The sequence below is a fragment of the Capricornis sumatraensis genome, chromosome 6 (assembly GCF_032405125.1).
Source record: "Capricornis sumatraensis isolate serow.1 chromosome 6, serow.2, whole genome shotgun sequence".
Classification (NCBI taxonomy): Eukaryota; Metazoa; Chordata; class Mammalia; order Artiodactyla; family Bovidae; genus Capricornis; species Capricornis sumatraensis.
In genome coordinates, this window is record NC_091074.1 from 101,842,067 (window position 1) to 101,853,623 (window position 11,557).

The following is an 11,557-nucleotide window of genomic DNA, read 5'->3' on the forward strand; positions in this document are numbered from 1 at the left end:
TGAGGTTATTGATATTTATCCTGAGAAACTTGATTCCAGCTTATGCTTCATCTAGCCCAGCATTTCCCATGATGTACTCTGCATATAAGTTAAATAAGCAGGGTGAAAATATACAGACTTGACATACTTCTTTCCCTGTTTGGAAACAGTCTATTGTTCCATGTCCAGTTCTAACTGTTGCTTCTTGACCTACATGCAGATTTCTCAGGAGGCAGGTCAGGTGGTCTGGAATTCCCATCTCTTGAGGAATTGTCCACAGTTTGTTGTAATTCACACAGTCAAGTGCTTTGGCATAGTTAATAAAGCAGAGGTAGACATTTTTCTGGAATTCTCTTGCTTTTTTAATGCTCCAGAGGATGCTGATGATCTGATCTCTGGTTTCTCTACTTGTTCTAATTCCAGCTCGAACATCTGGAAGTTCATGGTTAATGTACTGTTGAAGCCTGGCTTGGGGAATTTTGAGAATTACTTTGCCAGCTTCTGACATGAGGGCAATTGTGCAGTAGTTTGAGTATTCTTTGATTTTGCCTTTCTTTGGGATTGGAATGAAAACTGACCTTTTCCAGTCCTGTGCCACTGCTGAGTTTTCCAAATTTGCTGGCATATTGAGTGCAGCACTTTCACAGCATCATCTTTTAGGACTTGAAATGGCTTAACTGGAATTCCATCACCTCCACTAGCTTTGTTAGTACTGATGCTCCCTAAGGTCCACTTGACTTCACATTCCAGGATGTCTGGCTCTAGGTGAGTGATCACACCACTGTGATTATCTGGGTCATGAAGATCTTTTTTTGTACAGTTCTCCTGTGTACTCTTGCCATATCTTCTTAATACATTCTGCTTCTGTTACTTTCATACCATTTCTGTTCTTTATTGTGCCCATTTTTGCATGAGATGTCCCTTGGTATCTCTAATCTCTAAATGTAGTTCAGCCTCCTTTGTTGCTTGGCACTGGAGGCTGAACTACATTTCCCCAAATTTGTCTTCTTGTCTGTTTCTATTTACAAGATATTTCTATGAAAGGCAAAGTAAAGCAGCAGCCATTAAACAGCTCACACAGGTTGCCACTTACCTGTTGGCTCACTTCTTTGACAGAAGGAAGTTGCAGAGCCTGCTAAGGATTTCCTTCTCTTTTCTGACCTCAAGACCAGGTCTGCAGGTTCAGCTCAATGAGGAAAGCATCCTGGTTCCTACAAGACACCCATACCACAAAGGTCAGAGCAACGAGAACTGATGTGAGTTTTTATGCATATCAATGTGTTCTAGCTTACGTTTGTGGATCCAGGCTCATCTGGTTCTGCTTCTCTAACTGAACCTTGACTGACACAGGCACAAAATGATGAAAGAGTGGATACCAATCCCTGTGCCACATTAGTGCTTCACTCAGAGTTTGGCCAATACCTGAACCTCATGTTCTTTAACAAATGTTCTACCTCAAAGGCACCAGGTCCTGTTTAATTACTGAGATAAGAAACAGCTGACAAAAATCAAGAAGTCAAATGACTTTTTAATTGAACCCATTAGTTCCAGATACAATCCCAGTATATCTAGCCTTCTTTACTCTTGACGTCTGTTATACACTTACCAGCTATGAGTTATTGCTCTCATTCCTGTCATAATCAAGCACAATGAACATAAATGTATTTATGTGCACACATGGTGGACTACAGTTGCAAAAGAGTCAGACATGACTGAGCGAATAAGCACAGCACAGCATGTACACATACACACACATATACACAGAAAAAGAGAGAGTGAGCAAACAAGCGAGTGTTCTTTTTGCGATAAACTAACTAGTGTGGTTAATTTACTAATGTGGTTAATCCCTGGTGGTTCTGTGGTAAGACTCCACCTGTCAATACAGGAGACACAAATTCAATCCCTGGGTTGGGAAGATCCCCTTGAGAAGGAAATGGCAACCCACTCCAGTATTCTTTTCTGGGAAATCCCACAGACAGAGGAGCCTGATGGGCTATAGTCACAAAAGAGTCAGACAACTTAGCAACTAAGCAACTGTAACAACTAGTGTGCCATAGAGTTGACTTTTGAAATCCATCCTATCTCCTGTCTCTAACTACTATCCTTGATATTCCTAAAATAAAAGTTATATAGTACAATTTAAATAAATATAGAAGCAAATTATAAATATTTCAAATATATAGTATATCAGGAATCTTCTGCATTCTCTTTGGTATTGCTATATCTTCCCTTTTAATAGGGATTCAGAGAGAAAAAGCCAATGATGTATTGTCTCAAAGCTATTTTAAAAAAATAGAGGATAACATTTTGTGAATGTATAATAGCTGTCAAGACCTTTATACGCTGTGGGAGGCAAAATAAATACCAACCTCCAAAGATGGAATACATATGTTACATAATATAGTAAAGGGGACTTTAGAGATGTGATTAAAATTTCAGACCTTGATATGGGAAGAGTACCCAAGTCTATCCAGATGGATCAAATCTAAACACATGAGTCTTTAAGAATGAAGAACCTTTCCCAGCTGTGGTTACAGAAAGAGAGAGAAGAATTGGGTACTCATGGAAGAAGGGTCAGAGATGTGGCATCATGAGAAGGACTCAACCTGCTATTGCAGGATTTGAAGAAGGTGCTGCTGCTGCTGCTGCTGCTGCTGCTGCTGCTGCTGCTGCTGCTGCTGCTAAGTCGCCTCAGTCGTCTCCGACTCTGTGTGACCCCATAGACGGCAGCCCACTAAGGCTCCGCCATCCCTCGGATTCTCCAGGCGAGAACACTGGAGTGGGTTGCCATGTCCTTCTCCAATGCATGAAAGTGAAAAGTGAAAGTGAAGTCGCTCAGTCGTGCCCAACTCTTAGGGACCCCATGGACTGTAGCCCATCAGGCTCCTCTGTCCATGGGATTTCCCAGGCAAGAGTACTGGAGCGGGGTGCCATCATCTTCTCTGTGAAGAAGGTGAAATAGAGCCAAAAACAAGCAATATAGAGTTTCTACATGAAATAAAAGGTCAGGAACATATCCACCCCTAGACTGTTCAGAAAGAATCCTATAAATGCTTTCCTTTTAGTCCAGTGCTATCCATACTTGACTTCTGATTTACAGAATTGTAAAATTGTTTTAAAAAAATGTAAAAAACGGTTTATTTGTGGCTATTTCTTTCTTTGTGTGTGTGTGTGTGTGTGTGTGGCTATTTCTTATAGTAGGAATAGAAAGTCTGTATGGCCGGTGGCATTTAGTTTTCAAAAAGGAATAAAGTACCATTAAGATTCTTCATTACAGAAGAGAACACAGATTCTCATAATGGTTAACCAAGTCCACATAATCACCCAGTTAGTGAGATAAAAAGATGAAATTAAATCATACTTCTATCTGGACAAGATTTATAAGAGAGAGTTTTAAAATTAATGTCCATGCAGTAAAGTTCCACAAGAAGAAAAGTATAAGGAAACTTACAGATTTATAATTATGTGAGATAATGGATGAGGAAATTCCAGATTTAGAAAATAGATGAATCCTCAAATTGAAGCAACATATCAATTTCATAAGTAGAAAAAATAAGAATTCAGTTAGGCAAAATAAAGAAAATCCCACTTAAATAGGCAGATAATTATGATATTACTATAAAATTATAGATATAATAAAACAATGACAAGTAGATAGTACATTTCTCATCAACAACAAAAAATGTGAGAAAATATTAAGCTTAATCATCAAAGGACTGAAGACAGAAGATCAAACTAAACTAAAACAAAACAAAAATAACCTGAAGGGATTAGAATTCTTTGATTAAGAACAGAATAAAAATGATTAAAGATTGTTGAAGACAAGGCAAATAAAATTAAATAATGAGTAAGTCCACAGTTGAGGAAGTCGGTATGAAGATATTGGCAAAAGACAGGACATAAAGAAAGACAGTTAAGAGTTAAAGAATCTAAGTTTTTATATTGTATTGGAAGAGACTAGAGCTTTTGATTATCATTTGTTTTATAAGTTCAAATAACTCCTAAAAAGTATAAACAACCTGAAAAAGTTTCAGATCATGGAAATCAATTTTAATGGGGCAGAGGAAACTGTCTTTCTCTATTGCATATTCTGGTCACATCTGTCATAGAATAAATTCAGTTCAGTTGCAAAGTCATGTCTGACTACTTGTGACTCCATGGACTGCAGCACACCAGGCCTCCCTGTCCATCACCAACTCCTGGAGGTTGCTCAATTGATGTCCATTGGGTGGGTGATGTCATCTAACCATCTCATCCTTCTTCTCCTGCCTTCAATCTTTCCCAGCATTAGGGTCTTTTCAAATGAGTAAGTTCTTCACATCAGGAGGCCAAAGTATTGGAGTTTCAGCTTCAGCATCAGTCCTTCCAAAGAATATTCAGGACTTATTTCCTTTAGGATGGACTGGTTGGATCTCCTTGTTGTCCAAGGAACTCTCAAGAATCTTCTCCAACACCACAGTTCAAAAGCACCAATTCTTCAGTGCTGAGCTTTCTTTATAGTCAAACTCTCACATTCATGCACGACTACAGGAAAAACCATAGCCTTGAATACACTGATCTTTGTTGGCAGAGTAATGTCTCTGCTCTTTAGTATACTGTCTAAGTTGGTCATAGCTTTTCTTCCAAGATGCAAGTGTCTTTTAATTTCATGGCTATAGTCACCATCTGCAGTGATTTTGGAGCACAAATAAATAAAGTCTCACACTGTTTCCATTGTTTCCCCATCTATTTACCGTGAAGAGATGGGACTGGATGCCATGATCTTAGTATTCTGAATGTTGAGTTTTAAGCCAACATTTTCACTCTCCTCTTTCACTTTTATCAAGAGGCTATTTAGTTCTTCCTCACTTTCTGTCATAAGTGTGGTATTATCTGTATGTCTGAGGTTATTGATATTTCTCCTGGCAAGCTTGATTTTAGCTTGTGATTTATCCAGCTTGTCATTTCACATGATGTATCTTGCATATAATTTAAATAAGCAGGGTGACAATATACAGCTTTGATTTTCTCCTTTCCCAATTTGGAACCAGACTCTTGTTCCATGGCCAGATCTAACTCTTGCTTCTGACCTGAATACAGATTTCTCAGGAGGCAGCTCTGGTGGTCTGTTATTCCCATATCTTTAAGAATTTTCCACAGTCTTTAGTGATCCACACAGTCAAAGTCTTGGGCATAGTCAATAAACCAGAAGTAGATGTTTTTCTCGAACTCCCTTGCTCTTTCAATATCCAATAGATGTTGGCAATTTGATCTCTGGTTCCTCTGCCCTTCCTTAATCCAGCTTGAAGTTCTGGAATTTCTCAGTTCATGTACTATTGAAGCCTGCCTTGAAGAATTTTGAGGATTACTTTGCTAGTGTGTGAGATGAGGGCAATTGTGAGATAGTTTGAACATTCTTTGGCATTGCTTTTCTTTGGGATTGGAATGAAAATGGAACTTTTCCTGTCTTATGGCCACTGTTGAGCTTTCCAAATTTGCTAACATATTGAGTGCAGCCTTTTCTCAGCATCAACTTTTAGGATTTGAAAGAGCTCATCTGGTTTTCCATCATCTCTACTAGCTTTGTTCATAATGATGCTTCCTAAGGCCCACATGATTTTGCATTCCAGGATGTCTGGCTTCAGGTGAGTTATCACCCCATTGAGGTTATCTGGGTCATAAATATCTTTTTTGTATAGTTCTTCTGTGTATTATTGCCACCTCTTCTAAATATCTTGTTTCTGTTAGGTCCAGAAAAATTCTGTCCTTTATTGTGATTATCTTTGCATGATAATTTGCCTTGGTATCTCTAATTTTCTTGAACAAGTCTCTAGTCTTTCCCATTCTATTGTTTTCCTCTATTACTTTGCACTGATCTCTGAGGAAGGCTTTCTTATCTCTCCTTGCTATTCTTTGGAACTCTGCATTCAATGGATATATCTTTCCTTTTCTCCTTTGCTTTATGCTTCTCTTTTATTCACAGCTATTTATAAGGTCTCAGATAACCATTTTGCCTCTTTGCATTTCTTTCTCTTTTAGATGGTCTTGATCACTGCCTTCTGCACAATGTCATGAACCTCTAGCCATAGTTCTTCAGGCACTCTGTTTATCAGATGTAATCCTTTGAATCTTTTTGTCACTTCCACTGTATAATTGTAAGGGATTTGATTTAGGTCATATTTGAATGGTCTATTGGTTTTCCCTACTTTCTTCAATTTAAGTCTGAATTTGACAATCAGGAGCTCATGATCTGAACCATAGTCAGTTCTCAGTCTTGCTTTTGCTGACTATATAGGGCTTCTCCATCTTTGGCCGCAAAGAATAGAATCAATCTGATTTCGGTGTTGACCATCTGGTGATGTCCATGTGTAGAGTCTTCTCTTGTGTTGTTGGAAGAGGGTGTTTGCTATGACCAGTGCATTCTCTTGGCAAAACTCTATTACCATTTGCCCTGTTTCATTCTACATTCCAAGACCAAATTTGCCTGTTACTTCAGGTGCTTCTTGACTTCCTATTTTTGCATTCCAGTCTCCTATAATAAAAATGACATCTTTTTTGGATGTGATTTCTTGTAGGTCTTCATAGAACCATTCAGTCTCAGCTTTATTAGCATTACTGGTTGGGGCTTAGACTTGGATTACTATGATATTGAATGGTTTACCTTGGAAACAGAAATTCTATCATTTTTGAAATTGCATCTAAGAACTGCATTTCAGACTTCTGCTGACTATGATGGCTACTCCATTTCTTCTAAGGGATTCTTGCCCACAGTAGTAGATATAATGGTCATTTGAGTTAAATTCACCTATTCTAGTCCATTTTAGTTCGCTGATTCATAAAGTGTTGATGTTCACTCTTGCCCTCTCCAGTTTGATAACATCCAATTTGCCTTGATTCATGGACCTAACATTCCAGGTTTCTATGCAATACTGCTTATAGAATCAGACTTTACTTCCATCACCAGTCACACCCACAATAAGGTTTTGTTTTTGCTTTGGCTCCATCTCTTCATTCTTTCTGGGGTTAGTTCTCCACTGATCTCCAGTAGCATATTGGGCACCTAATGATTTGGGGAGTTCATCTTTCACTGTCCTATTTTTTTGCCTTTTCACACTGTTCATGGGGTTCTCAAGGCAAGAATACTGAAGTGATTTGCCATTCCCATCTCCAGTGGATTTAGAAAAGTTAGAGGAACCAGAGATCAAATTGCCAACATCTTGGATCATCAAAAAAACAAGGGAGTTCCAGAAAAATATCTACTTATGCTTTATTGACTATGACAGATCCTTTGACTCTGTGGATCACAACAAACTGTGGAATATTCTTAAAGAGATGGGAATATCAGACCACCCTACTTGCCTCCTGGGAAATCTGTATGCAGGTCAACAAGCAACAGTTAGAACTGTACATGGAACAACAGATTAGTTCCAAATTGGGAAAGAAGCACGTCAAGGCTGTATGTTGTCACTCTGCTTATTTAACATATATACAGAGTACATCATGAGGGATGGAGGACTGGATGAAGCACAAGCTGGAATCAAGATGGCTGAGAGAAATATCAATAACCTCATATATAAAGATAACACCACTCTTATGGCAGAAAGCAAAGAACTAAAGATCCTCTTGGTGAAAATGAAAGAGGAGAGTGAAAAATTTGGCTTAAAATTCAACATTCAGAAAACTAAGATCATGGCATCTGGTTTCATCACTTCATGACAAGTAGATGGGGAAACAGTGGAAACAGTTACTTTTTTGTGCTCCAAAATCACTGCAGATGGTGACTGCAGCCATGAAATTAAAAGACACTTGCTTCTTGGAAGAAAAGCTATGACCAAGCTAGACAGCTTATTATAAAGCAGAGACATTACTCTGCCAACAAAGGTCCGTGTAGTCAAACTATCGTTTTTCCAGTAGTCATGTATGGATGTGAGATTTGGACTATAAAGAGAGCTGAGCATGGAGGAATTGATGCTTTTGAACTGTGGTGTTGGAGAAGACTCTTGAGAGTCCCTTGGACAGCAAGGAGATCCAACCAATCCATCCTAAAAGTAATCAGTCCTGAACATTTATTGGAAGGACTGATGCTGAAGCTGAAACTCCAATACTTTGGCCACCTGATGTGAAGAACTGACTTATTTGAAAAGATCCTGATACTAGGAAAGACTGAAGGCAGGAGGAGTTGGGAACAACTGAGGATGAGGTGATTGATAACATTACTGAGTCAATGGACATGAGTTTGAGTAAACTCCAGGAGTTGGTGATAGACAGGGAGTTGTGGTGTGCTGTAGTCCATGGTGTCACAAAGAGTCCAAAGTGACTGAGTGCCTGAACTGACGCAATATTGTTCTTTTACAGCATTGGACTTTACTTCCATCTCCAGATACATCCACAACTTGGGGTTACTTTTGCTTTGGCTCTCTTCATTTTTTCTGGAGTTTTGGGCACCTGCTGATCTGGGGAGTTCATCATTGATTGTCATATCTTTTGCCTTTTCATACTGTTCATGGGGTTTTCATGGAAAGAATGCTGAAGTGGTTTGCCATTCACTTCTCCATTTTACCACATTTTCTCAGAACTCTCCATCATGACCTGTTTGTCTTGGGTGGCCCTACACAGCATGGCTCATAGTTTCATTGAGTTAGACAAGGCTGTGGTCCATGTGATCAATTTCATTAGATTTCTGTGATTGTAGTTGTCATAGGATAGCTGACCATAGTTGGAAGTTTTATCTCTGGACTAGCTATACTGTTCCCCTCATCTATATTTCTATTTTAGGAAAGATTGAAGGCAGGCAGAGAATGGGGTGACATAGGATGAGATGGTTGGATGGCATCACCAACTCAAAAGACATGAGTTTGAGAAATCTCTGGGAGATAGTGAAGCACAGAGAAGACTGGCATGCTGCAGTCCATGGAGTCACAAGGTTTCAGTCACGACTTAGCAAGTGAACTACAACAACAACCATACTTTTTGATTACTGTAGCATTATAATATAGTCTGAAGTCAGGGAGAACGATTCCTCTGGTTCCTTGTTTCTTTCTCAAGCTTGTTTGGCTTTTTGAAGTATGTTGTGTTTCCATACAAATTATAAAATTTTTCGTTCAAATTCTGTGAACAAATTCATTAGTAATTTAACGAGGATTACATTGAATCTGTAGATTGTTTTAAGTAGTATAGTCATTTTTACAATACTGATTCTTCCAATCCTTGAATATGGTATATCTATATCTCTATTTGTTTGTGTTATCTTTCCTTTAATCAGTATCTTATAGTTATCTGCGTGTAGATCTTTTGGCTCCTTGGGTAGCTTTAGTTCTAGTTTATTTATTTTTTTAAATGTGATAGCAATCTCTGTTTCTGATCTTATATTATTAGTGTAAAGAAATGAAAGATATTTTTGTGTATTAATCTTGTGTCCTGCAATTTTACCAAATTTATTGATGAGTTTTAGTAGTTTTCTGGCAGCATCTTTAGGATGTTTTATGTATAGTATCATGTTATATGCAAATTTCTTCTCTGATTCAGTTCAGTTCTGTTCAGTTCATTTCAGTTGCTCAGTTGTGCCCAACTCTTTGAGACCCCACAGACCGCAGCATACCAGGCCTCCCTGTCCATCACCAACTTCTAGAGCTTATTCAAACTCATGTCCATTGATTTGGTGATGCCATCCAACCATTTCATCCTCTGTGCTCCCCATCTCCTCAAGCATTCAATCTTTCCCAGCATCAGGGTCTTTTCAAATGAGTTCTATTCAGGGTCTTTTCAGCTCTCCACATCAGGTGGCCAGAGTATTGGAGTTTCAGCTTCATCATCAGTCCTTCCAATGAAAATTCAGGACTGATTTCCATTAGGATGGACTGGTTGGATCTCCTTGCAGTCCAAGGGACTCTCAAGAGTCTTCTTCAACATCACAGTTCAAAAGCATCAATTCTTCAGCGCTCAGCTTTCTTTATAGTCCAACTCTCACATCCATACATGACTACAGGAAAAACCATAGCTTTGACTAGACAGACCTTTGTTGACAAAGTAATGTCTCTGCTTTTTAATACGTTGTCTAGGTTGGTCATAGCTTTTCTTCCAATGAGTAAGTATCTTTTAATTTCATGGCTGCAGTCACCATCTGCAGTGATTTTGGAGCCCCCAAAAATAAAGTCACACACTGTTTCCATTGTCTCCCCATCTATTTGCCGTGAAGGGATGGTACAAGATGCCATGATCTTAGTTTTCCGAATGTTGAATTTTAAGCCAGCTTTTTCACTCTCTTCTTTCACTTTCATTAAGAGGCTCTTTAGTTCTTTGCTTTCTCGCATAAGGGTGGTGTCATCTGTATATCTGAGGTTATTGATATTTTTCTGGCCATCTCGATCCCAGCTTGTGCTTCATCCAGCCTGGCGTTTCTCATGATGTACTCTGCATATAAGTTAAATAAGCAGAGTAAGAATATATATTTACTAATTTACAAAATAGAAATAGACTCACATATATACAGAAAACAAACTTATTGTTACTAAATGGGAGAGCAGAGGGTGGGTGGTGGAGATAAATTAGCTGTTTTGGGATTATCAAATGAATATTACTATAAATAAAATAGATCAACAACAATGACCTACTGTATAGCACAAGGAATTATATTCATTATTCTTGTAATAACCCATAATGAAAAACAATTTAAAAAATAACATTTATATTTGTGTACACACACACACACACACACACACATATATAGATATACATATATATCAGAGAAGGCAGTGGCACCCCACTCCAGTACCCTTGTCTGGAAAATCCCATGGATGGGGTCGCTAAGAGTCGGATATAACTGAGCGACTTCACTTTCACTTTTCACTTTCATGCATTGGAGAAGAAAATGGCAACCCACTCCAGCGTTCTTGCCTGGAGAATCCCAGAGATGGGGGAGCCTGGAGGACTGTTGTCTATAGGGTTGCACAGAGTCGGAGACAACTGAAGTGATTTAGCAGCATACATATATTTGAATCAGTTTTACAGTTGAAACTAATCCAACATTGCAAACTAACTATAACTCAATAAAAAAGGAAAGATACAGTGACCTGAGAAATTCTTATGTATAGGTAATTGAGTGTGATTGTCACAGATATCATCCCAACCTCACAGTTCCCAGATCTGCAACTTTCAAGGAAGAAATAAACCATATATTAATACCTAAATAAGAGTACATACTTATTACTGATTTTACCCTAGTTTTCCTATTCTTGCAAACTGAAGTAAGACATTCCACTGTGCTGGATGTCAGGCAAGCCTTTGCAGTATAGATATCCATGTTGTTGATTCTACACGTAGTGTTTATCTCTGCCAAAATAGTTTTTTTTTTCCCCCAATAAAGATATTAATCAAGTGTCAATGGCAAGTAAAACAGGTTGAAGCAGGACTAGTTGCCACTGAATATACCTTTGCTATTTCATTCTTAGTTAACAGAATCCAGAGTTTTATCTAGAGCAGCAATGTGTCTAGGTAAAAGCCTGTATTTCTTTGTCTCTCATTTATGTGAGATGACATGGCTAAGTTCTGGTCAATGACACAAAAATAAAAATATTGTGAAAGAGTTCCAAAACATTTTGTG